Source organism: Pungitius pungitius, chromosome 4, assembly GCF_949316345.1.
Source record: "Pungitius pungitius chromosome 4, fPunPun2.1, whole genome shotgun sequence".
Taxonomy (NCBI): Eukaryota; Metazoa; Chordata; class Actinopteri; order Perciformes; family Gasterosteidae; genus Pungitius; species Pungitius pungitius.
This window is the reverse complement of record NC_084903.1, coordinates 3,967,054-3,990,603: the sequence shown is the minus strand read 5'-3', so window position 1 is coordinate 3,990,603 and position 23,550 is coordinate 3,967,054. Positions and strand designations below refer to the sequence as shown.

Sequence of the window (23,550 nt, the reverse complement as noted above, 5' to 3'; positions counted from 1 at the left end):
TCTCGTGGTTTCCATACATTTTAATGTCTTGTTCAAATAGCCACTTACCCTCAGCGAGTGGTAAGTGGTGTGCTTTTTTAGCACACTTCATACACACACTCATGCACCACCATAAAACCAAACAGCGTCAAAGGTTTGGACACATGTTCTCATTCAATTTAATGAGAAAGTAAGTCTAACCTTTTTTGACTGGTGTACAGGTGCATGCTCTATCACAGAGAAACAATTGCCCTTTGATGCTGCTATGTTGTTGCTACCATTTACATTGAGCCAAACCGAAGACTCTAGAGGACCCAATCCAGGAGTAAACCAGCTCACCATAACATCCGCATGTACAGGTTACCAGTCTGTATCCCTGCAAAGACAGAAAGCGTAGGGACAAACTTGTTTTAACCACAGCGATTAATAAATGGCTCTGGTAAACATGTTGGAGACAACCAAACCCCTCCCCTCTCCATACCCAGCAAACACAGGCCAGCCTGCGCTAGATAAATGTATGTTTAGTGGGATTAAGGGAAGCTCATTGCTAATGATTACACAAGTTTTTAAAGGTAACTTTCGCTTGCTCCTCAGGGCACTATGCTGGCGTTAAGAAGCGCGTGCGGTAATTAGGTCACGACTACGCGATAATCAGCCGGTTTAAGCTAAACAAGACACTAATTAAAGATATACATATAAAGCAGGTCAAAAAAAAACGGTGAACTTAATTTGCAAAGACGAGGATGTGCTTTTAAGTCTTTTGCGAAGGAGACAAATATGAATAAATAAAAATATAAATCAGAGTGGCTTAGCTTAAGGCTGTAAGCAACTTAATTCCACCAGTGGAGACAAAATTGTTTATTTATTCACAGAGCCATGAAGTCCTTATCGTGCCTGTGTAGTGTGATGGGTTTGAACATGGGACAGGCTATGTTTATTTTAATCTAAGAAATAATAACAGACAACCCCCCACCCCAATTAGGAATTAATGAAAATGAGAGTGAGATAAAAACCTATTTTCTTTATAGAGACTATTAAACATTACACTTTCTCAACAGGGTGGGGGTGTAGCGCATGTAATTATCTTCTGAATTTTAATGCTGGAAGTTTCTCTCTCTCTCTCTCTCTGTGTCTCTTTTGACTCAAGTACTTTGAATCCGATGAGTACAGCCGGTGGCGTTTCAACAACTTCAGTAGTACTGTATCAACATCCATTGTGCGGTATACAAAATAAAACAAGCACATTACAGTCAAGTAATAATTGAGAAGTAAAAACCAATAGCTTTTACCACCAAATGCTAACAAAGCACAAAGATATACATTCGATTTAGCTGAGCTTTTAAATCTCGTCCCCTGGGTCGCATCTTTGGAGAGCGGGGCGTAGGATTAAAGAAAACTATGAATACAAAATCAAGATACTGTATAGACATCATTGCACATAAAACACTTCTGCTGCTTTCAACATGACCCTAATATCTGCCCTTCCTTTTGCGGGGCTGTGTACTGGAAGTGTGTTTCACCTTGAGTCAGAGGCTACACTCTGATACAACGGCTCTAGTCAAATGTGCCACTGTCACGTCGGAAAGCCACGTCCACACATCTTTATTGCGCAGCTTTGTGAGAGTGTGTGCCACAATAGCACGTCAAGACGTGGTTAACTGCAAGGCGGCATGGCAGAGGTTGGAAATAGATTCCTAATACAATAAAATGGTTAGCATGCCCTGATCTCAACCAACAGGGGTGAAGTTTAATTTCATAAAAACGTGAAAAGTACACACATCAAAGAATGATAATCATGCTTGTTTTGCTCCCTCTCTTTTTTGATCAGAAGTAGCTTCACTTTCTCTGCAACTTACACAATGTGTTTCATATTTGAAGCTCAGGGACTCTCAAATTAGAAGCTTTGATATGTGAGAAGAAATATGTGTGTCTTATGTGAAGAAAGGTGTCATACTTCTCCTCTGCGTGTCTGTTGTGTGTGTGTGTGTGTGTGTGTGTTTGTGCGCTTTACAGTATGTGTTCAGATCACACCGTTCTGTAGTGAACAGGATGTGGCTACCGTAACATTGTCTTTATCTTAATATCACAGGTTTGAAAAACAGAAGGCCTCTTCATGACTCTCTTTGTGTGTGTGTGTGTGTGTCTGTATGTGTGTGTGCGTGCGTGTGTGTCGTTTGTCTGTGTGAGCCACTGACCCCGTAACCTACCCACAGCGAGTTTAAACTTGAATTACAGTAATAAAACCTAACATCTCAACTGGGAAAGAAGGTCAACATCGCCACTTTTGTCTTTTGAAGCGGTGCTTTTGTAAATGCAAGGAGCGGAAAAAAAGGGAGATCGGAGGAGGAAACGAGCAGAAAGACAAACGCCTCTGTCAAAAATGTCCTTTGCAGACCTTCCGTACTGCAGCACAGCTAACCTCGAGCATGTTTCTCATTCAATCAAATTCTTAATTTCTTGAAAGAAAACAATAGAGGTAATTACATTCATGCCCATCACCAACTCCCTTTCTCATTGTTTGGTTATCCTTGGACTGACTTCACCTCAGCGTTATTGTTTCATTCTGATTCGGCCTCAAAAGAGTGAAAGCCCCACTCATTTTAGGAATGTTCGGCAAAAAAGTGATGTGAACACAAGCCATCGCGTGTGCAAAGGCCGGGTTGCGGAGACGGCCTGATGTTATTTTTGGCCAAGTCTTGCATGCAAATAATCCCACCATTTAAAATCACAATTTTGCACGATTGCTTCTCCCCATTCTTCTGCCACAATGTAGAACCTTAAGCCACACGTGTAAAAAAAAAGATGCTTTGCTGCACGCGTGTAAGGCCTAAAGCAGTTTGGCTTTCATGCACCTGCACAACCTTCCCACTGCACCCCTGAACACCGCTCCCACCTCTTAGCTCGCGGCTGTGAAACACTATGCACTCCCTCTCCCCCCCCCCCCCCCCCCTCTCTCTCTCTCTCCAGAGAATCCCCCGTGTCTACATCGTTTTTTTTTTAAGAGGAGCAGCGTTTTAACATGGGAAGGATTAGCCTGTATATCCCTGGTCTTTACCGCAGCTCAAACAAGCAGGCAAAATGCTCCATACAAATTGAAATTGGATTTGCCAACTTGACGCCTTAGGTTATAAAGCGTGGATATTCATCTAATTGCGTTGCTACAATGGGGGCGTAATTACACATGCGGACAAACTGTAACAGTGTAATTACTGTGTCATTAACGGGGAATAAAGTAGAGTTGAACAAGACCCAGACTGCTATGAATATGCATGGCAACAAACTCCATCTTGCTAGCTATTATCTGCTAATATGAGTTGATTTGAGGTGTCAACTGGGAGGATTACCTTTTAAGGATATTTATGGATACTATTTTAATGTCTATGTCGGTCTAAAAAATGCTAGGCCGCTGTTGATGTCCTGTGTGAAACCAAAAGTTGACTGACTTGTTTCAGGTTAGCTGTCAAAGATCCAAGTCGCTTAGTTGGAGTTGCCAACATGTCAAATTGCTTCACATTACACATTATCGGTATGGTTATTACTATATTTACAAAAAGATAAACCAGGGTGGGTAAAACTGACCCATTGTCAAGTTCAGGCACATACAGAACCGTCACTCATTATTAGACCCCAGAATACTCAACATGGCGTTTTACTATATGCTCTATTCCCTCGCTTTGGAATTGAGGCCAGCACTCGGTGATTGTGCGCACCGTAATGTACTATAGTCTATATCTCTGTGCCTAATACAAATAATGAATCTTTTTTTCCCATTTCCCCTCGTTTCCTCCCCTCTGCATGAATGACTTTTTCTTTGTAATTGACATGCGTTCCTCTCCCGCTCCCACACCCTTTGCACATGTCTCCTTTTCTCTATAATCAGGCAACTCAGTGGTTACAAAACCTGAGCTTTCTGCCCTCCACCCATCTGTAGGAGTCTGGCCTGTCATATCTGTATTTTTTTTTATGTGTCACCCAACTTAAATAGACAGTCATTGTGTTACAGGCACAATCACTCCCCGAGCTGTATTTTTGTACAGTAGGTCAGGACTCTGGTGTCTGCTAAATGATAAAAGTTCTATTCAAAAGCACTAATTGTCAGTGTGCCGCGCTGATTGACATGTCTCGGATAAATGCAGACTTAGTATTTTTGTACACGCTTTCACAATATAAAAGGCTAATTTATTTCTCTGTTCTTCTTTCTCTTATTCCTCGTGCAGTTCATTTGATTTGTCTCTTCTTTCCCTGCTCTCTCCCTCCTCTGTCTCCTTCTATCTCTCTCTGTCCCTCCCCTGCCCCGTCTTTCAGACCCAATTTGTAAATATTACCCATGGTGGGAATTAGCCCAGGCTTTCTAGATATTTTAAAATTCCAATTGTATTCCAACGAGTGTGTTTGATCGAGGGGAAGAACTTGCTCCTCGGTATTCCTGGGTGGCTATCAGTGGCTAGCCGTGTCCTTATGAAACATTTATCAGCCCGTTTTATGTCTTAATGATCGCGTTAGGATTCCCCGCTTGGTTATGAAGCTGGGACAGCGGGGAAAAAAAACGGAAGGGGAAAAAAAAAAAGGAGGAGAAATAGACCGTCGGGAGAGCGAAGGAGAGGCGGGCAACCCAGAAGAGAGAGACTGAGCGGAGAGATGACAGGGCATCGCATTCCTCAGTAAACAGCATCGCATTATGCCATCCACTCTTTTCAACTCAACATCTTTGCCAAAACATAGCTTACCTTTCTCCTGGAACAAACTGGCTCCCTCACACACACACACACACACACTCTTTTTCTGTCTCCCCCCATTCCTTTTTTTTTCAGTTTTTATAATTAAAACATAATATTTATCTTTCCATAACAGAAGGCTGCCTTACTCCGTCAGGTAGACTGTTTGCATATTAATATTCCTAATACGTCAACAAGCTATCTTCTCCGGTGTCATTGCTAAAACGGAGCAGGAGCGGAGGAAGAGAAGGTTGACTCACACCGGTGCCGCGCTCTCTCTGAAATGCCGGGGAACAGTCGACGCGATCGAACGTGCCCGGAAGGAGCGACTCGGAGAGGGGAGAAATGAATTATCCTCACAGTGGCAACTTGCTCTGTGAGTGTGTGTGTGTGTGTTTACCCGGGTCCTCGACCTCGGGATGCACGTGTAAATGCACCGACTAAACGCTCATTTGCTGCCACCAAGCTGAAACCACCCCCCCCCAAAAACAAAAGAAAAGTTTCTCTTCTTTTGAATGTTTTCATGTGTGTGCTTAACCCTCAATGAGGGTTGAATGCCAAGTTCCCTTTTCTCTGTCGGCTGACAGCTGCCCGAATCCGTCAATGTGGAATTCCTGTGAAATGAGGCAGGGCTCTCTGGGTCAGGGAAATGCAAATGGACGGCAGTGGACGGTCGGCGGCGTGGACGGGGGAGGGGAGCGGGGGGGGGTTTGTTTGAACAAGTTAACTTGGCGGTGATTGGGGTTTCTCCTGTGCATGAAAGAGCTAGAGAATACATTGACCTTTGGCTCATTAAAAATAGAGGGGCAGACATGTGACACCATGAGCGAGGAATCTCTCGCTTGCTGTTTTTCTTATTCATTCTGTCCCCCCACCCCCCCCCCCCCCCTCCCCTTTCATCCTGCCCACTATCTCCTCTAGTCTCTCTCCTCGCTCTGTCATTCTCTCATCCCCCCCCCCCCCCCCAATCCCCACCCTTCCCCGCTCCCCTCTCAATCTCCTCCTCTTAACCCCCATTGACAGGTCACATGAAAAGCCCTTTGTGTCAACATCAGGGTGCTGACACGAGAGCAGAAAGCGACGTGAAAAATACGCTGTTTTCCTTCCTTGTAGCTACCTCCTTGCCACACGAGAGAGGGAGAAGGGTTTAAAAGTGAGGGAGGAATTAAGTCCAGGGATTAAGATCTCTGAGCTTTCGGGGGGGGGGGGGGGGGGGGTTAACTCTCCCCCCCCCCTGCCACATTCCAATTGTTCTTAAAATATTTGGCAATGTCAATTAGTAAGTGAGCAGAGCTAGCTGATGAACACAATTTTCCAGGCGACTGAGCACCCTATTGTTGTGGAGCGAACAGCAGATTTCTGAGGTCATTATCATTCCCTGTTAGCCGTGCCCAGCTGCTCTCCTCTTGGCTCCAGCCAAACTCTCTCTCTCTCTCTCTCTCTCTCTCTCTCCCCCTCCTCCAGCCCCCCCCTCCTCGCCCGAACCACGTCCACCAGCTCAGAGCTGGTTGATACAGCGGGCGGCAAAGCGGGGCCTTGGGGTAGAAGAGAGTGAGCCGGAGAGCAGCGGGAATTCAGTGAAGGTGAATGAGAGGGGGGCGGGGGGGGGGGGGGGGGGCACAGACGGAACGAGGGAGTGGGCACGCTCGGATCAGCCGACGATTGAACACAAGGGGGAGCATGGGAAGAGTGGAAGAGGAAGATGATCTGATGTAGTGGTTTCCACGTGTAGTCGGAGTTAGAGAGCGTCTCAGAACGTGGTGTGCATGGGGGGCGGGGGGGGGCTTCATCTCGCCATACTAGTCGTTTAGTACTTAGCTGACGGTTTGGTAATGATTTAAAACAGAAGTGCAGAAGGCTGCTACAAAAGCTGTAATCGCACAGAGAGCTGTTCTTTTCTTTCATAATTGTCTGGAGTGACCTCAATTAGAAAACATCATACGATCTGTACTTAGAGCTATTTTCATTAAAGAGAAATGCGAAGCTAAATCCTATTGCCGAGCATCACAGCGCAGTGCAAATCACACAAAAAACACATTCCTGCTGTTACACCTTTAGTCAGAGAATTTCAAAGAGTGTCTTTCACAAAGCACAAAGCATCCAGGTATCTGAATCTCTGTTTTTTTGTTAATGTTGCTGTTGTTGTTGTTGTTGAAGAAATGATGAAAGATCCCTTTTACTCAAAAAAAGATGAAAAAAAAACATAGATGGAGTAAATAAAAAAAGTCTCCTTTGTGCTTGTCAGTCGTACCTTCAACACCATGGACGCCCTCCTTCCTTCCCTCTGACTTCCAGACTGTTAGTCAGCAGATTTACATGGAAAGCAGAAAACGTGTTTCAACCTCGCTCGTCGAATGTCAAAAGGGAAGAATTTAGTTTAAAATTCAAAATTAAAAGATGTTGTTCAAATTCTGCAAACAAGTGAAACTAGTTGGACCAGTTAGATCCAATCCATCAGGGTTCATGACTCTGAAGCGTCCACCCTCACGTTTCTCTTACACTCTTGTCCAACCTGTAGGAAGTTTGCATCAGTTTACGCTGCTTGGTTGCGGGTGTCTGGCTTCATCTGAGTGTGTGTGTGTGTGTGTGTGTGTGTGTGCGAGCGAGAGAGAGAGAGAGAGAGAGAGAGAGAGAGAGAGACAAGTGAAAAAGGGTGAGCCGCATCAAAGCGTTGCTCTCAGCTGCAGCTGCCAAGCTTCCTCGTCCCCAGTTAGCAGCCATCCAGCTGTCAGGCTGCGCAAAGAGGAAGAGAGGGGGGAAATCTCTCACCAGCCATATGGTCCCCAGTTCTGTCGGAGACACTCTACGCTCCGTGGGCAAATGGCAAACTCATATATCTAATCAACACTCTTAATACCCAGACCTGAGACCCAGAATATCTGAGTCTTGCCTTTCAACAACATGGAAAAAGAGAGTATACATGTATATGTGGCAGGGAACCAAGAGTGTGGTAGTGCACAGGTCATGGGGTAGTGGTGTCTACTGCGCACGTATATGTTTGTCCTGAATTATATTTATATGTCTTATTCTTATTGTCATTGATGCGGTTGAGAGGACCAAGCTCAACAACGCGTTAATCCTCCTCACTCAGCCTCCTAGCCCCCGAGCACATTAGCTCTTACTGAAGATGTAAATCTAAACAACACAACAGTATGAATATTATTATATAAAAATTAGGTTTTTTGTTGTTGTTTGAACTAAGTATGTATGGCAGCATGTACAATCTTCCACTAACTCTTTATTTTATTGTTTTTAATGATATACATATATATATATATATATATATATATTACTTTTGTCCTCCCAATAAGTGTAGTTTTGAATATTTTCAAGTATTTCAAACATAGATGTTGGTTACTTAATAAGTTACCATCTGAGCACCGCTCAAAATAATACAGTAATAAAAATCCTGAAGTGTTCTAGATGGCTGATTACAAAGCTTATATTCATGGGAGTGAAGTAACACACTCGCCATTGCACTGCTGGGGCTCGCTGGCGAGTCTGTAATAGATTTTGGACAACAATGGAGCTCTGTGGCACAGAGGTAGAAGATGTATCTGGCTTTCGGGACACAGTCAATGCGTGTACGCTGGATAAATTCATTGTTGTTGCACTTTTTTGTTCATGACTTTCTTGCCACCAATAAGAAAAATGCAGAATCATTCTTCCGGTTCCAGCAATGGAGTTTTAGCAGACGTCATTAAACTTCGACTTCCCAAGTGTCCTCAGACACGACCCCTCCATTCCAAAACATTGCCGTGACAGTAATATGTGCAGCGGATTGACTCGAACCCTTCTTTTAGCTGAGCAGAAGCCGTTAGCTTGAGCACAGCTAGCCCTGGAGAGCGCGAGCTTGAGTGCGAGCTTTGCGCCGCATCCGTTAGCGGCATGCTACACCTGCTCGTCTAATCCTGGCAGGCCTCCGCCTCCAGTCTCCCCGGCTGCGGAGCAACGGGCGCCTTATGGCACAGCAAGCCGCGCCGAATCGCGCCGAGGTTTTGTCGGCATTACAGCGACATAGCTGTGTAAAGCTTGGAAACAACCCGCCCTCCTCCTCCTCCTCCTCGGCGGGACTGGAGAGCCCCTGCCCCCCCCCCCCCTTCCTCCGGTTTTCTTTTAGGCAAACAGCTATTAGTGTACACGGATTGAGCGTGTAGACTGCGGTGGAGGTAGTGGATTTAGTAATTGGTATGTGTGGGAGAGCGAGACAGATAGAGACAAAAACGGAGACGGTAGGGTGACGTGGGGGGGGGGGGGGGAAAGACGAGGAGTAGAGACACAGTGAGCAGAAGCTGGGGTGAAGGGAAGGAAGAGGAAGTGATCCAAGTCGCACAAATCTTCGCTCAACCCAACAACCTGAAAGCAGAGGCCATTAAAAGGCAGCGAGATAGCAGCCGAGATGGATACGGCGATGGCGATGGTTTGGAGGGACGGTAACTTTAATGGCCCCACTGGGTTTTTAATGAGTGTTGTGCCCCAAACAAAATGAGCTAATTAGTGTTATCATCCATATATCAGACCCTACACACACCCGTGCATTCTCTGGCAGACACATTCACACTCTCGCTGTGAGCAATTGCAAAAGAATCTTGCTTTTCTTATTCTGTCTATTTCCTTTACTTGTCTGTGCTTTCCTCTTCTAAAGATACAATTTAACCGTCACAGGTCCTTGGTGATTTTGATTGTCTCAACCTATGCGTCCGCACTCTCTTACAGAGCCATATCATCCCCCAGTGAACCCCCCCCTACCCCCCCTTCCTCCTGCACGCACTTTGAAACGGACAAGGTTGTGCCCTGTTTGCAAGAGAAGCGATTATGTCTACACTGGTTTAAAAGCAAGGATAACAATGCCACAAACGGGCGTTTGAGGCGGAAAAAAGGGCTCAAGCCAATAACCCGGCATTTGGACTCAAGCCGCTGTTACCTGCTCGTAAGCTGCGTGTTTGTCACGCCATCGCCTCTGGTTGACCACGCCGCCCCACCAGCCCCCTCACCTTATTTCTCTTGCACTAAGCCTATTATAAAATCAATAAACAATTGAGCTTTTTTTTCGCTCCTTTTAAATCTTTTTTCTCCTCTATATATCCTCTGAGATGAAGGGGAGGCATGCAAGCGGAGAGCGCTGAGCAGAGAGGAAGAATGCTCAGTAACCCTTTGCTTTCATAATCTATTGAAAGTCAATTGAGTTTTTAGTCTCAGTTCTAATCCAATTGTGTCTTTTCCAGCAGTGAGCTTTGTAGACCTGGTTTTGAACATCTGATCTATCATTTGCACTCAACAGGATATTTTTTTGTGTTCTTACTGCTAAGTTTTACCTACATTTTCCCATTTGTATTTAGAACTCTCCAAATTAGCCAGATTAGGGTTATAACGTCAGATTGGAAAAAAAAAATTCAATAACCCCACATCACTATCAAGTTGCCGCGATTATAGAATGCCTCACAGGAATGAGCGAGCGGTTTTTAATTGTCACATTCTCGAAATGCAATAACGAGTTGATAAAGATCAACAAACACCAACTCCTGACAGCTGATTTTTGAAATTAGACATCAAGAAATGTGGTGTTTACAGATTGTAATTCCCACTGTCAGTTTAAAGTCATATTCCAAAACCCAACAGTGGGGAGATGACAATATAAACTTGTCTTTATTTTGGCAGTCACAGAGAAGTTGGAAATTAGAATGTCTGCTACAAAGCCTTATGCCCCCCACCACCCTCCCCTCTTTCTCCCTCCTCTTTTTTCCTCCCCCATTTTCAAACTTCTCACTTTGTTTACTCCTCGAGTCTTCTTGGAGTGCAGATACAGTAATTATCAGTGATCAAAAACAGCCCAGGTCTTTTCTGCTGATGCGTTTGATGTATGCATGACATTGTGCGTCGCCACACCGCGAGTCACACGGGAAAGCGAGCAATTTATGGAGAAATCAGCCTTCTGCTTCGGCGGTTCCTTTTGGAGACGCTATGCAGTACTGTTTCCCCAGATTGTGACAAAAGTAATGATCATCTTCACGCCCGCTGCAGACGATGACATACTGTTGTGCTCTATTCCCTTTGGATAACGCAGCCTGCCGAAGGGTCTCTCGCTCAGCCCCGTCCACCACGCTGGCTCCATGCAGTGGCCGGACATCTGACTGCGACAGATTTCGGCAAGCTGTTGATTGCGTCATCTTGGACTCCGTTCCCTCCGTCGAGCCTCCATCATGGCTGACCCTCCACTCAACACGCCTGCTATTGGCTGACCCTCCGCTCAACCCGAGTTTTCATTGGCCAGCTTTTCGGGGACCCCCTGCCTCGAGCCAAGTCTTGATTGGATGACTTGAAAGATCTCTGGAAAGCTCCCGTCAGGGTGGTCAAAAGGAGTAGACGCGCGTCGACCGTCCTCGTGGATGGTTCTCGCTGTCTCTGCCTTGCGGCCATTTGGTCCACGGAGACGGGGGCCCGTTGTACGCCGATGCCGGTCTAGCATTTGGCCCACTCGGTTGCAATATTCCCTGGGTTTATCCCCACAGAGACCCTGTGTGGGACGCTGGTGGTGACTGCTTCAGGCAGCATGGCGTGGCCATGTGTGTCACATCCCCCCTTGTCATCCCACCAGACGGAGGGCTGTATCATGGCTATCGTCCTGTCACACTTGGGTGACGCTTCCTCGCCTCAGAGTTTGACAGTGACTTGCCTTAGTGACAATTAGCATCAGAACCAGCTTTCCCATCCACCTGGTTCAAAAGGTCTGTGTGCTGGAGATTGGCAGGCGTTTCAATTTTCCCATCACCCCACTGCTGTCATGCTTTGACCATTTCTTTCACGTCTCCGCTTTATGCTTCCATCTGCTCTGCTTCTTTTCGCCGTGGCGTTGGTAGCCATTGAGTCCCCTGTTCACATCGGGATACCTTTGTGCTGATGTTGCCGCCCCCGAGCTGATAGCGGGTGGCTCCGGTCCCCGTTACCAGGGCCTCTTGCCACCCTAACACACCTCTATTCACCAGGAGAGCTGCAGAGAAAAGGAAAGCCACTCTGCAAGCATCCGTGGTACCTCCCTTTACTCCATGTCTTTTCCTCCTTCTTCCCCTTATTTCCACTGGGAGGGACACTGACCTCATTTGTGAGGACAATAACCCCCTTGACTTTGGGGATTAAGACATGAAACCTTTGTGGATTAATTAGGTTCAGAGCTGAATTTGTTTTTTCGCCATGGAAGGCAGAGGAGGAAAGAGGAGGATATTGACTGCTGCGTCCTCCATCGTGAATTGTCTGTAAATATATATATATGTACATATACATTTATTTATTCAAAACCAATGTTGGGGCCGATCACATTTAAATCCTCCAACAGAATGGAACCGCATCTCTTTACTGGGCTTAGCATGGAAAGTAACAGTAACACATACTGTCAAATCACAGCAAGCATTATGGGGTCTTAAACATCAGTGCCGACTTCAAACCGGCGTGTTTTGCTATCGCGGAGACAATGTTAGCCTGCTGAGCTTAACTCTTTGGCAAGGGCACGCATGCAAATATGGTTTGCCGGACTATCTCCAATCCGCAATAGGCTGGAGCCTGATTCTGTGCGTTCACGCTCCTAGATCTACTCTTAAGCCCGTCACACATAATGTAGCAAGTGCCAGTCCCGACAATGCCGCAGGAATCACATTATCTTAGTCGTCTTGGTAACAAAGCAAAGTGTTTGTTTTTCCAAGATGCGCTGCAATTGCAATTTAGACGGTTTACACCTATTGTGCTTGCTTTTTTTTTTTTTTTTTCAAGAGCATATGTTGTTTGAATGTATCTTAACTCACAAAAGGGGCTGTTTGTTGGATGTTTTGTTTAGAAAATCACAAAGGTGTTTGTTTCACCAAAGGCACAACAGAAGACGTGTTAATGCATGTTTCACGTCAACTCGCTGCTCGCTGTAAATAAAAGCGACTGTTTGTCTTATTAGAGTAACACCTCTGAATACGACAGCCCCAGGTATAGCTCCCTTATGGACCGAGTGGTGAACATGTGCTTGATGAGAAGCCTTCCCCACTTTCATTTGCAGCTCTCCTAACGAACCTCTATCTCGTTGTGTCTGTAACTCCCCTTATATTTTATATTATATTTGTTTTACCTGCCCCCGAGTTAGCATCGCCCGGCGGCCCACGCGGCGAGCATATGTTTATGTTGATGATAGGGTGGTTATAGCGGAGAGTTTCTCACTTCTCCTCTTATTGTCTGCACGTGAGGATTTTAGACGGAGTCATCCCAAGGCCTCGATTAGGGGCCCCCGGATTCCTGCACACGAGGCACCTGCACGGTCTTGATCTAAATTAGAAAGCCGTTTTGCTGGAGCGTGCACTTTGTTCAAGGACATCTGCAAGGACCATACAAGAGTTGAGGATGTTCCAAGCGATGTCTTGGAAACTTTCAGCCTTTGAGCCAAACCCACAAATTCAATGTTCAATGTTCTTACCAGGGAAACAAAGGTTCCTCCGGTTTAAGACTTTTAGCAAAGCCACATTTGGAGGTATCATCTTTTAACCCCCTGGGCCTCCAACCAGCATGCGAGAAGTTAGCCTCTTCCCTCCTGAGGACACAGGGTTTATCCCGGGCTTTTGCCGAGGGGAGACTCTCACTCCTCCCCAGTGGCTTTCATTCTATCCCATCCACCGTATGAAGACACAGAGCTAAGTTGAGGCTAAGCCACAAGCTCCCTCATGGGGGTGGCAGATCAGACAAATACCACCTCTCCTGGCAGGGCTCACAGGTAAGGTCTAATCATGCCGGCGCAGTACTCTCAGGACCAGAATCAGGTACTTCCTATTAGACACAGAGATGAGGATGTGGATTTTCTGGGGAGGAGGAGGATGGGAAAGCTGTTTTGGTCAACCCCCCCCCCCCCCCCCTCAATATCTCCATTGTCTTCACTCACCCTTCCTTGCCTCTTAAACCTTGAGCCCACCCCTCATGCTTCCCATTTCTACCTGTTTTGCGGATCCTTGAGAAGACTGGATTTTGTCTTCCCTGGCATCCACTCTTTTCATCTGTTGGGGAGAAGGGCAAAATCGAGGATGAGGGATTGAAAGTTTGCGGAGAAAAGTTTTTGGAGGACATTTCTGGATTATGTTCACAAGGCACAAGCTGCTCACAGTGTGAACATGGCACGTTGTCAATGAGATCTATTTCCATGACGATTATTTTTATACTCCAACAATCAGGGAGCCGACAGCACAGTACCACAGGAGGAAGGCAGGAGGAAAAAAAAAGTCTTTCTTCCAATTCGATACACTCTCTGTAGCATTTTAGCTGTAAATAATGACAAAGCCATGAGGGAGAACATAATGACAAGATATCAACCTCTTTTTTCTGGTGTCACAAATCCCCTTTCTCCAGCTTAACTAAGTGTCCTGTTGAGTTTTCAAGTGTAAGTGCAACAGAACCCCTCAGGCTGTGCGCGTCTTCTGATCGGATGCTCTCCGCTGCTCAGCGTTGCGGTAAACGCAACATCTGATGGCTCTCCCGAAATCCGCCACGTTGGACAGGTGAGATGCTGCGTGGAGCGTCACTTTTGAGATGCGAGTTAGCACCGTGTCACCCTTCCCCATCTGTAAGCCTTCACCATCTCGTGTGTGGTATGTGCGTGTGAGCACATTTCTGCAAAGTCTGAAGTAATTCAACTGTTTCTTTTTTTTTTTTAAATGCTTTGTGTCCAAGAACTGTAATTAAAAAAAAAAAAAAAAAAAAAAACTCTTGTAAAGAAACTAAAAAATAAAAGAACATTTGTGCAAGCCATCAAGAAGATGGCAACTTAACAACTGATTTGTAATTCACTGCCATATTCGGCGCCACTGTTTGACTCGGTGTTTGGCAGGCTAAAACAGGCTGCAGATTGAGAGACGGTGTCACAGGGACAACAAAATGCGTTGCCTCTCTTCATCTGCCGCTCCGACTGCGTCCGCGGGATCGCTCTCCCCTTCAAACCCGGAGGAGACAAAGGGTCGCTTTCTCCTCCTGTTTTGAACCAAGCACAAGCCTGACCATGACGCCGCCCGTGCATCTCTGGAGTGAGTCACGCGACGTGCTGTCGTATGACTCCCCTTCCCCATGTCTTGGGTGCTCAGTGGGCTGTTGGAGGGCTTTCTGCAAGACAGAAGGGCTCGGCTGCAGAGCGCGGCCCAGAGCCAGGCATCTTGATGATTTTTTTTTTTTCTTTTTTTTTTTTTTCGGGGTGCATCACCATGTCTGTGGAAGTGCCAAGTGTGCACCGAGGCCATGCCATTTGCTGTAGAGAGCGTGTGACGGGGGGCCACGGCGTCTCCCATCTCTTCCAGGCAACTCGGGGGGGGGGAACGTTATGAATCCTGTCGACGCATTAAAGGCGAAAACGCCACGTTTCCTGCGAGCGATGCCATTGTAATTCAGCGGCACCGTAATGAATGCAGTGAAATGGTTGTCTAGTGAAACATTTTGTGAACTCAATTAGAGGCGCTAAACTATTTATTCGTAAAGTCTTTTATTGCAGACGTAATTTGCGGTGGCAGCTGAGTTTACCTAATTTTATTTATGTATTCCCCTGGTCAACGTTGTGCCTAAGTGAATGTGAGAGCTTAGTCTTATTGTGAACACTAGAAGATTCCGTCTGTAACCCCCCCCCCCAAATAAAAAGAGTTACATCCATTCCGTTCATTGAGTGCTAGTCATATAAAAACTATTTCTATTTAAATAAGCGTAAATGAAACTGTCCTCACGGTCTTTCGTACTGATATATTGTCCAAATTCTGAATTCCCAATGTCTCACAAAGCTTAATTCAGCCTCCCTTCTCCCCCCTCCCCCTACCACCACCACCACCCCACCTCTCACCAGTCTACATGAGCGGCACATAACTGGTCTCGTCTCCTCCGTCTCTCTGCTGCTCATTCTGTACGTCTGTCCCTCCCTCCCTTCTTTCCCTGCCCTCTCTCGGCATCTCTATCTCTCTACAGTGCGTTTGCTTTCCCGGCTGGAGGGAGGGATGGGAGGGGTGGGGGGGAGAAGATTTGGCCCAAATCCTAGGTATCACATATCTGACCGTATTTCAAATCCAAATGCAGCAAATTTAAAAAAAAAAAAAAGAAGAAAATAAAGAAAGCGATTTTCTTTTTGCTTTAAAGGTCAGACATTAGTGCTGGTAAAAATTGATCTGTGGATTCATGAATTTATCCCTGTTGTTGGAGCTCCTTTGTAATGGAAGATTCAGTGGGGGAAGCTTAACATCGCATTGTTTTGCTCTGACAACGCAGCCACGAGAGCCCGTGCAGCTGTTCCCCACGCTCACAATGGCAGATTAATTAACACAATCATGTGGCGCCTGGCTCCGGCTCAACAGCCAGGTCTGCTCGCTGATAGATAGGTAAATCCTAAACATGCCTTTCCAGACGACCACTGAACGCTCTTTGTGATGTCGCGCCACAACTAGACCAACTCCTCGCCGACTGGTCAGCGGTGGGCAGCAAAACGAAGGTCGTAGCAGGGGGATCTCTCGCTTAATTGCACTGATGTTGTAGTTGCAGTGTATGTGTGTGTGAATTTGAGATGTGTGTTGTTGTTTTTTCTTTTTTTTATGCAATTGCAATCATTTTCAATGTGTGTTTGTGATCTCTGCTCCCACAGAGAATTGTGCGTATTTATGCACACATATGTGTTTAATTAAGATTCTGCCGGTCAAACCCGTCTCTCTTACTTACTTAGTTCCCTGACATTTTAAACTCTCTATTGTGCCGCCTCGCTTTCAGGTGCGATCGCTGTGTAAATGGCAAGCTCCAAAAAAATGATGTGTCTTTTACATACAGTTATCCATCAGGGGGGGAGGTGAACGGGTGACGGATCGGGAACCCGTCGCTTGGTTTAAATGATTACCGGCCCCTGTGATCATATCACTTTGTGTCCTTGCTGTCACTCTATTAGCACCTTACACTCCTCCCTCACCCATCATCCCCCTGTTTCTCCTCTCCCCCTCTTCGTCTCCTCATTCCTTTTATTTCTAATATTTCATCGCACGCCCTCCTCCCCTCCTAATGTTTTGCATGAACATGACCGCAGTTTGTCAATATTTTACCCTTGGCCCATCCTCTGCTGATATAATGATCACTTAACAGTCAAGAGTAAAGGAAGGAGGAAATTAGGGCGTCGGCAGCAGAGAGGACAACAACACTGAAGCAATTATGTTTCTTTCAGCCCAAGCATTCTCACGTTAATGAAATCCCTTATCGTTAGGGGAAGGGGAAGGTGGGGAGGGGAGGACAGGTGCACAAAATGTACGTCGTTCATTTATCTTTCTCCCTGAAAATGAACGGAAGGAGCAGCAAGAATAATGCGGCGATAAAGTCCGGGCAACAAGTGTGCGGCGCGTTTTCTGTTTCATGTCGCCGGCCGTGCAGTTTGCGATGACACGGGAAGGAAAGGGAGGGGGAGGGGGGGGGGGGGGGGGGGGGCGAGACGCGAGGGCACAGTGTATCACGCGTTAGCATCTTCCTAAAGGACAAATCGAAGACACTCCCCATGCCTAACATTTGAAGTATTTACCTTCCTGCAAAACGTCTGCCCTTTTCCTTTGTAGATGAGATCAGTCACAGTCGTGGTAAGTCACAGAGATCTCCAAAATGGGAGGGATCACGCTCTGTGTAATGAGCTTTTTTTCCAGGCGAGGATTTGTAACAGAAACAGTGGTGCAGGGTAGTTTTCTCCGCTTCAACTGTGCTGAGCCCCGTTCCTTCGAATGTCGAATTACCTTCTCTGTGTCTTCTCTGAATTACTCAAATTAAAGCAGTGTTTTCCTGTATTCTATTGAACCTCAAACGGGTAAAATCAGGTAATGTCAATACAAAGGAATAGACCTAAAAATCATCCACTAGGGAAAATGATTTATTTGCATACTAATTTTGTATTAATAGATGTATTTCACCGGCTGAATCCTCTGGATGATGTTCAACCAAAAGCCCCCACTAATACCTCTTCTAGGCTGGCCAGGTGGATCTAGCAGCACGGCTGGCCTGGCGAGCATGGCGCTGACTTCTTGATTTTGTGGCATATGCAGTGTGAAAAGAACATTGAAACCAAACGTAGTATAAAACCATGTTTCGAAAGGTAACAGGAGTCCATTTCCATTGATTTCCGATGTAGCATGAACCCTGGGTAGCCTGTGGATGGTTCAGCAGCAGTGACTCATGGTCAAGTGCATGTTTCAACTACTTTAGGGACTGTGCTTACAACCAGGTGTGGAGCGACTGGGATGATCTCCCCTCTAGGATACCTTTGGGATGACAACCCATGAATAAATAAATGCCCCGGTCCTTGTTAGCCGCTGCTATTAGTAGTGTCGGGCTGCCCATGACACTAATGTTCGCCTCGGGCTGCTGTGCTACGCTTCTTTCTGTCTCTGCTGTAAAAGAAGGCTATCTGATTGGAAACAGATCTGGGGCACTGGGGGGGCTCGCCCCAGCTCTTTGGATTTAACGACCCATTTCCTCAGCTGCCTCGTGCCACAAGCAGTTAAACGACAGTCAAGGTGCCCAGAGGTTCCCCACCGCGGGGCCGGGGGGGGGGGGGAGTACTGAGTACACGAGCTGCAGAGACGGAGCGGGTAATAGAGAGTGACACACCCCGAGTACCGGGCAGCAAATCAAAGCCCATTTCCACAACAGGAAGTTAACTACTGTGGCACCCGCAACCTTCGTAGGCCACACGTTGCACAAGTTGTTCAGGAATCAAGTGTTTGAATCGGTGTTTTCCTGCTGTAGCCACGTGGCTCCACTTGTTGCATCCAGTGCAGGTGGGTTTTGTGAATGCATAGGTTTCCTCTTCACTCATGCTGTTCATACTGGGGGGGGCGTGCTTATTCTGTGACGGACCTCCCCCAGACCTGAGGGTTGATTCACCTTCCAACCTTTCCAACAAAGCATGACATCATTAGTACTAATGCCCATATTTAAAAATGGCCACACTTAAAACGCTTGCTTTGTTTGGCTGTTGTTTATGGGAATGTAGATATACCAATATGAGGAGTGTCTTTGTGGTGTGAATATTCCCCGTGTCTTGACTTGGTCCCGGCTTGGTCTTGGTCTTGATCATGACATGGTCTTTAGGTAGCCTCGACTGCAACACCCATACCTAAACATCAGAGTTACAATGAAATGAAATATCAGGAGAAAGTACAAGTTGTATATTTTTGTTCCTAAATGTTCCTGCGGCACTTAGAATGAATCAAAACTCTGCAGTTCAATTGTTGGAGTTTGATTAATCCTCTTATTTTTTTAGGGCAATAGTGCTCCATTGATAACAATGGGCCCACTTGACCTTCTCCACAAGTACAGCTACAGTGCTCGAGACCCCTGGGAGGGACCTAAAACGGCCATCAAAACTTCCAGCGCTAAAGACTCGAGCGCGCTCTTCCCTATCACGCTAATGATCAATTATTAATATCCACAATCCTCAGCCTTGATGTGGCTGCTTGGAAATAGAAGGCAGGCAATTATGCACCACTCTATTCTTTTGCTTTTTGGGCGCCTCCATCTCCGGCCTCCCTCTCTCCATGCGTTGAGCTCCCCTATAAATATATAACAGATAGCTCCTCTTAGCACACCACACGTTCTTATTGGGGCCCTCTCATTGGAGATATCCAGATCCAGATTAATTTGTAATTAGTCTTGAGTTGTTGAGCCTCTGAAAGATAAAGGATTCCAGCTCCCATTCTATTCGGCCCCAAACACTGCCGATCACTTAAAAAGAGCAAACGCTCGCGCGCGCTTGATAAAAATAGCTTAAGCTCGGACTTATTTGTTTGCCGACAAACGGCAGACACATATGTCTGAATGGCCCGGGCCACGCTAAGGCGACGAATAAATGAGTTGTTCTAAAATAAAACTTGTCATTGTGTCTCTCCGTGCGTTTGTTTGCAAAAAAAAAAAGTCTGTAAGCTTTAAGAAACAAAGGCCTAACCGACAGGCTGTTGACTTTTTTCATGTTTCTTTTACAGTATGTGGTTTTTTTTTCAGGAGATCCCCCCCCCTCAGCGGGGGTGTTTTTTAGGCTTCCCATTAATTTGCCTCCAAATGTCACATATCCCTCCACCGATTAAAAAAAAATGAAAAAAGATGAATAGGGTAATGACATTTGGGCTTTTTTTTTAGGCTGTGTGCGAGTGAAACATATTGGAAGAGTTTTAAGTCATTTAAGAGGACAGCCGGTGCAGAGGCAAGAGGGGAGAAGGGGGGGGGGGGGGGCTTCAGTCTATTAATAGTTGAGTCATCAGTGCCTCAATGTTCCTAAATGGCAAATTGTTAGATCCCCAATGGTGATTATTACTTGCTGTCAATGACCTTCATAACAAATTAAATTTATGCGACTGGGACAGAGCGTGCTCTTTAATAGGCGTTATGCATGGCACTGTGTGTGTGTGTGTGTGCGTGTGTGTGAGTGTGTGTGTTGGTGGCCAGAGGGTGACGGCCTCTAGCATTTGAAAACTCCTCCTCTTCCCCCCCTACCGCCATCCTCTCATTTATTCTTAAAGTGTAGCTGTATCTCTCGTGGTCTGATGGACACGCGCGCACGCACACACACACACACGCACACACAAACACACACGCGCACACACACTGCCGCTACAGTATAAATCTTTTTATTTCATTTTCCGAGACGCCGGACGAGTTCATAGAAGAGGAAAAACGGGACGTGTCCTTGGTCTGTTGGATTTACAGCCTAACCAGGCGTCTCTCTCCCCAACACACACTCACACACACACGCACACACACACACACACCGCATGTACGCATGACGTGAAGCAAATTTACCCACTTTGTTCCTGCACCCTCCATGGTGGCCTTGTTAAAAGTGTTCATCGCCCCTCGTGGTAATATATGTCTTTAAGTGCACATTTATGCTCCCGAGCTATCGATCAGCGCGCGCTCCCCACTCGATAATTACTCCACCTTAATATGCACCCTTAATGAGGCTTAATTGATTCATTTTCATTGATGGAGAATAACGCCACTAATGGCTGCAGTGTGCACGCCATTGATGCCACGGTACAGTACAGACTCCGGCCAATGCCAGGTGGACGCAGGGTGGGATGGGAGTGCTGGTGCCGTAGCTGAGCTTGATGATTGGCCTATTGTGCTCGCTGTTGATTTAGCATGCGCGGGAATGAATAGGAAATCAATGGCGGGGGTTGGAAAGAGGTCCTGCTCCACCCGAAGTTAAACGGGCGGTGCAGAGTCTCGAGGGTAGGCGGGGAGCTGGAGAGCGTTTTGTGGTGTCGACCTCCTGCTTGTTCCGCTCCTTTCCTCTCTCACACCGTTTCTCCTTTTATCATCTTCTCGCCACTCTCCTCCTTTTCCATTAGCTAGTGTTTTCTCCTTTTAATCCCTCCCTTTGGGTACGGTCCTTTCCACCTTTCCTCTTTCCTTTACCTTTCCTCATCTCCTCAGATTCCTCGACCCATAGAAAGGAGCCGGCGACGTAGTCATCCTTCACTAATGGCAACCACACCACTTCCTGCCAACGCGGACAGAGAGGGGGCATGATGAATATACGCCCTGATTATTATAGCACGGCCAACACACACACACACACACACGTGTGCGTTGGATTGTGTTTGCACAAACCCACAGACAAACGCATTAGTGATTGCTCCTGTCTCCGTGTCCTAAAAGACACCCACCTCTGTCCCCATCTGCCTTTTGTGCTCCCGTGCATACATGCAGACAGTGGTGGACAACACACACGCACAAAAACACACACACACACACACACACACTCATACACCCTGAAGCCTCTTCCAGAGCCTCTCAACGGGGCTATGATCACCCTGCTAGAATGATAAAGTTAGTGAGACATCAGTGCTCCCTCAAACATTTGTGTGTGCGCCACTTAGTGTGTCTCTATGCAAGTGTGTGTGTGTGTGTGTGTGTGTGTCTTTCCCCAATGCTCTTTGAAGCCTGAAACAGACTTGAGGGTGGTGGGTGGGGGGCGTGTGGGGGGGGGCGGGGGGGGAACAAAGGTGGGCCGGTGCCAGGGAGAAACTTATGGCACCATTCCTCTTCCCCTAGCTGGGCAGAGGCGTAGCCTTTACTGAGGGAGAGAGCCACCTTCTGTCAGTCTGGGTGGAGGGGGAGGGGAAGAAGAGGAGGGAGGGGGGGGGTAAGAACAGAGACGGATGGAGACCGTTAAGCATCCTGTCCATCATCTCCACCTGTGCGGTGATGGGGAGATGGATGTTTGGCCCCTCTCACGAAATTCTACCGTCCTCCACAGATTTCCTAAGCAGCGAGTATTTTAGTCCGTGCATTTAGAATAAAGGGGGCTGGGAGGGGGGGCAATGCCCTTCACCCCATAGTTTTTGAGGAATAATCTCCACAGCGTGAACATCACACTCCCTGAGTATACACACACACACACATTCCTTCAAGAAAGCGCTGCAGACAAATAGCTTTAACACAATTCTGCACGTCCATTACCCTCCTTCTTCCTCCTACTCATCCTGTCTTCTCTCCTTTCCCCTCTTTTTTTTCACCCCCCCCCACTCGCCCTCTGCAGAACTGCAGTTTTAGTGCGGGCGTCCACTAATAAATATAAATGTTTGTGATTACCATCTCTGCAGCACAGGTGCATGTTTGTTGCGAGGGGGGGTGGGGGGGGGGGAGGCTTGTTCATTAATTTTCCGCCGCGAAAAGTGCAGCGCGCCATGAACGGCGAGTCCAAATCGCACACTCTGATAAATGAACGCACAGATTGTTAATGTACCATTGTAAGGCTGCTGCCTCCACCGGCTTTTGAAAAAAAAAAAAAAAGGGGGGGGCAGGAAAAAGGAGGGCTGCTCGCTGCCAAAAAAGCAAAGGGCTCTAGAGCGCGCACACACCCAAACACGCTGGGTCGGCGAGGTGTGGCGGGACCCTATTCAGAGGTTAAACTCAATGGACCTCATCCACACACATATAGCCTTGGATTATTTCCATTATATGGACAAGCCCCCCCCCAGCGTGAGGCCTCGCGGCTCGTGTTGTCTAATTAGAGTCGGTGGACCTGCTAGGTATCTGCTGGTAACCACGGAAACATTTGGCGCCGAAAGTGGATTTTTTGCAGGTTTTGTCCCAAGAACACGCGGCGTTTGTAGGGCTGTGTAATCCTCAAAGTGTTTTAAAACGTTAATATCATCCCGACGGTCATAATGATAATTTCATATGTGGATTAACCGCCCCCCCCCCCCCCTAGGCTCTGGGTTGCCACATTTGCTCCGGGGTGGGGGTGGGTGCATTATCAGAAATACCACATACTGTATATTTTAATTAGATAATGCACGCTAAATCCACTAACAATATATATATGTATGTATGTATGTATATATATTTTATCACTGCGTCAGACAGGAACACAGAGTAGGGGTAAACAAAGAGGAAAATAAATAAAATGGGTTGTTTTTCAGAAGCTGCAAAAATGTTTTTAATAGGGGACCAGGAACACCTGCCTTAAAATGTCGTTTCAACATCTCCCGAATGCCATTTTGCTTAATTGACTTGGAAATGGCCCAAATGTATTGCTGAATGCGATCTAATTAATATTAATAATAAATGCCATTATTAACATCAAAGAACATCTGGTGCCCCTGTTTACCCCACCGCCTTATATGTAACACATTCTGCTGCTGTTTTCATCTCACAAACACGGCGCGGGTAAACAACTTGCATTTCCTTTTATTTTTATTTGTATTCATCGCCTTTTTTTTTTTTTCCTTCTCTTTTTACTTCCTCACAATCGATTCCCTTTTTCCTTCTCACGCGTGTCGCTCGACGGGGTCAGCGGTAAAACGGCGTGCGCACAAAAGCACGAGGTGAGGGTGCAATGTGGAATTCG

General features: G+C 46.6%; 1 protein-coding gene across 1 annotated transcript in view; it reads left to right on the top strand.

Moving 5' to 3' along the window:
* The window catches only part of znf536 (zinc finger protein 536), a 168,302-nt gene that overhangs the window by 93,679 nt on the left and 51,073 nt on the right, over positions 1 to 23,550 (top strand). The window lies entirely within an intron of this gene.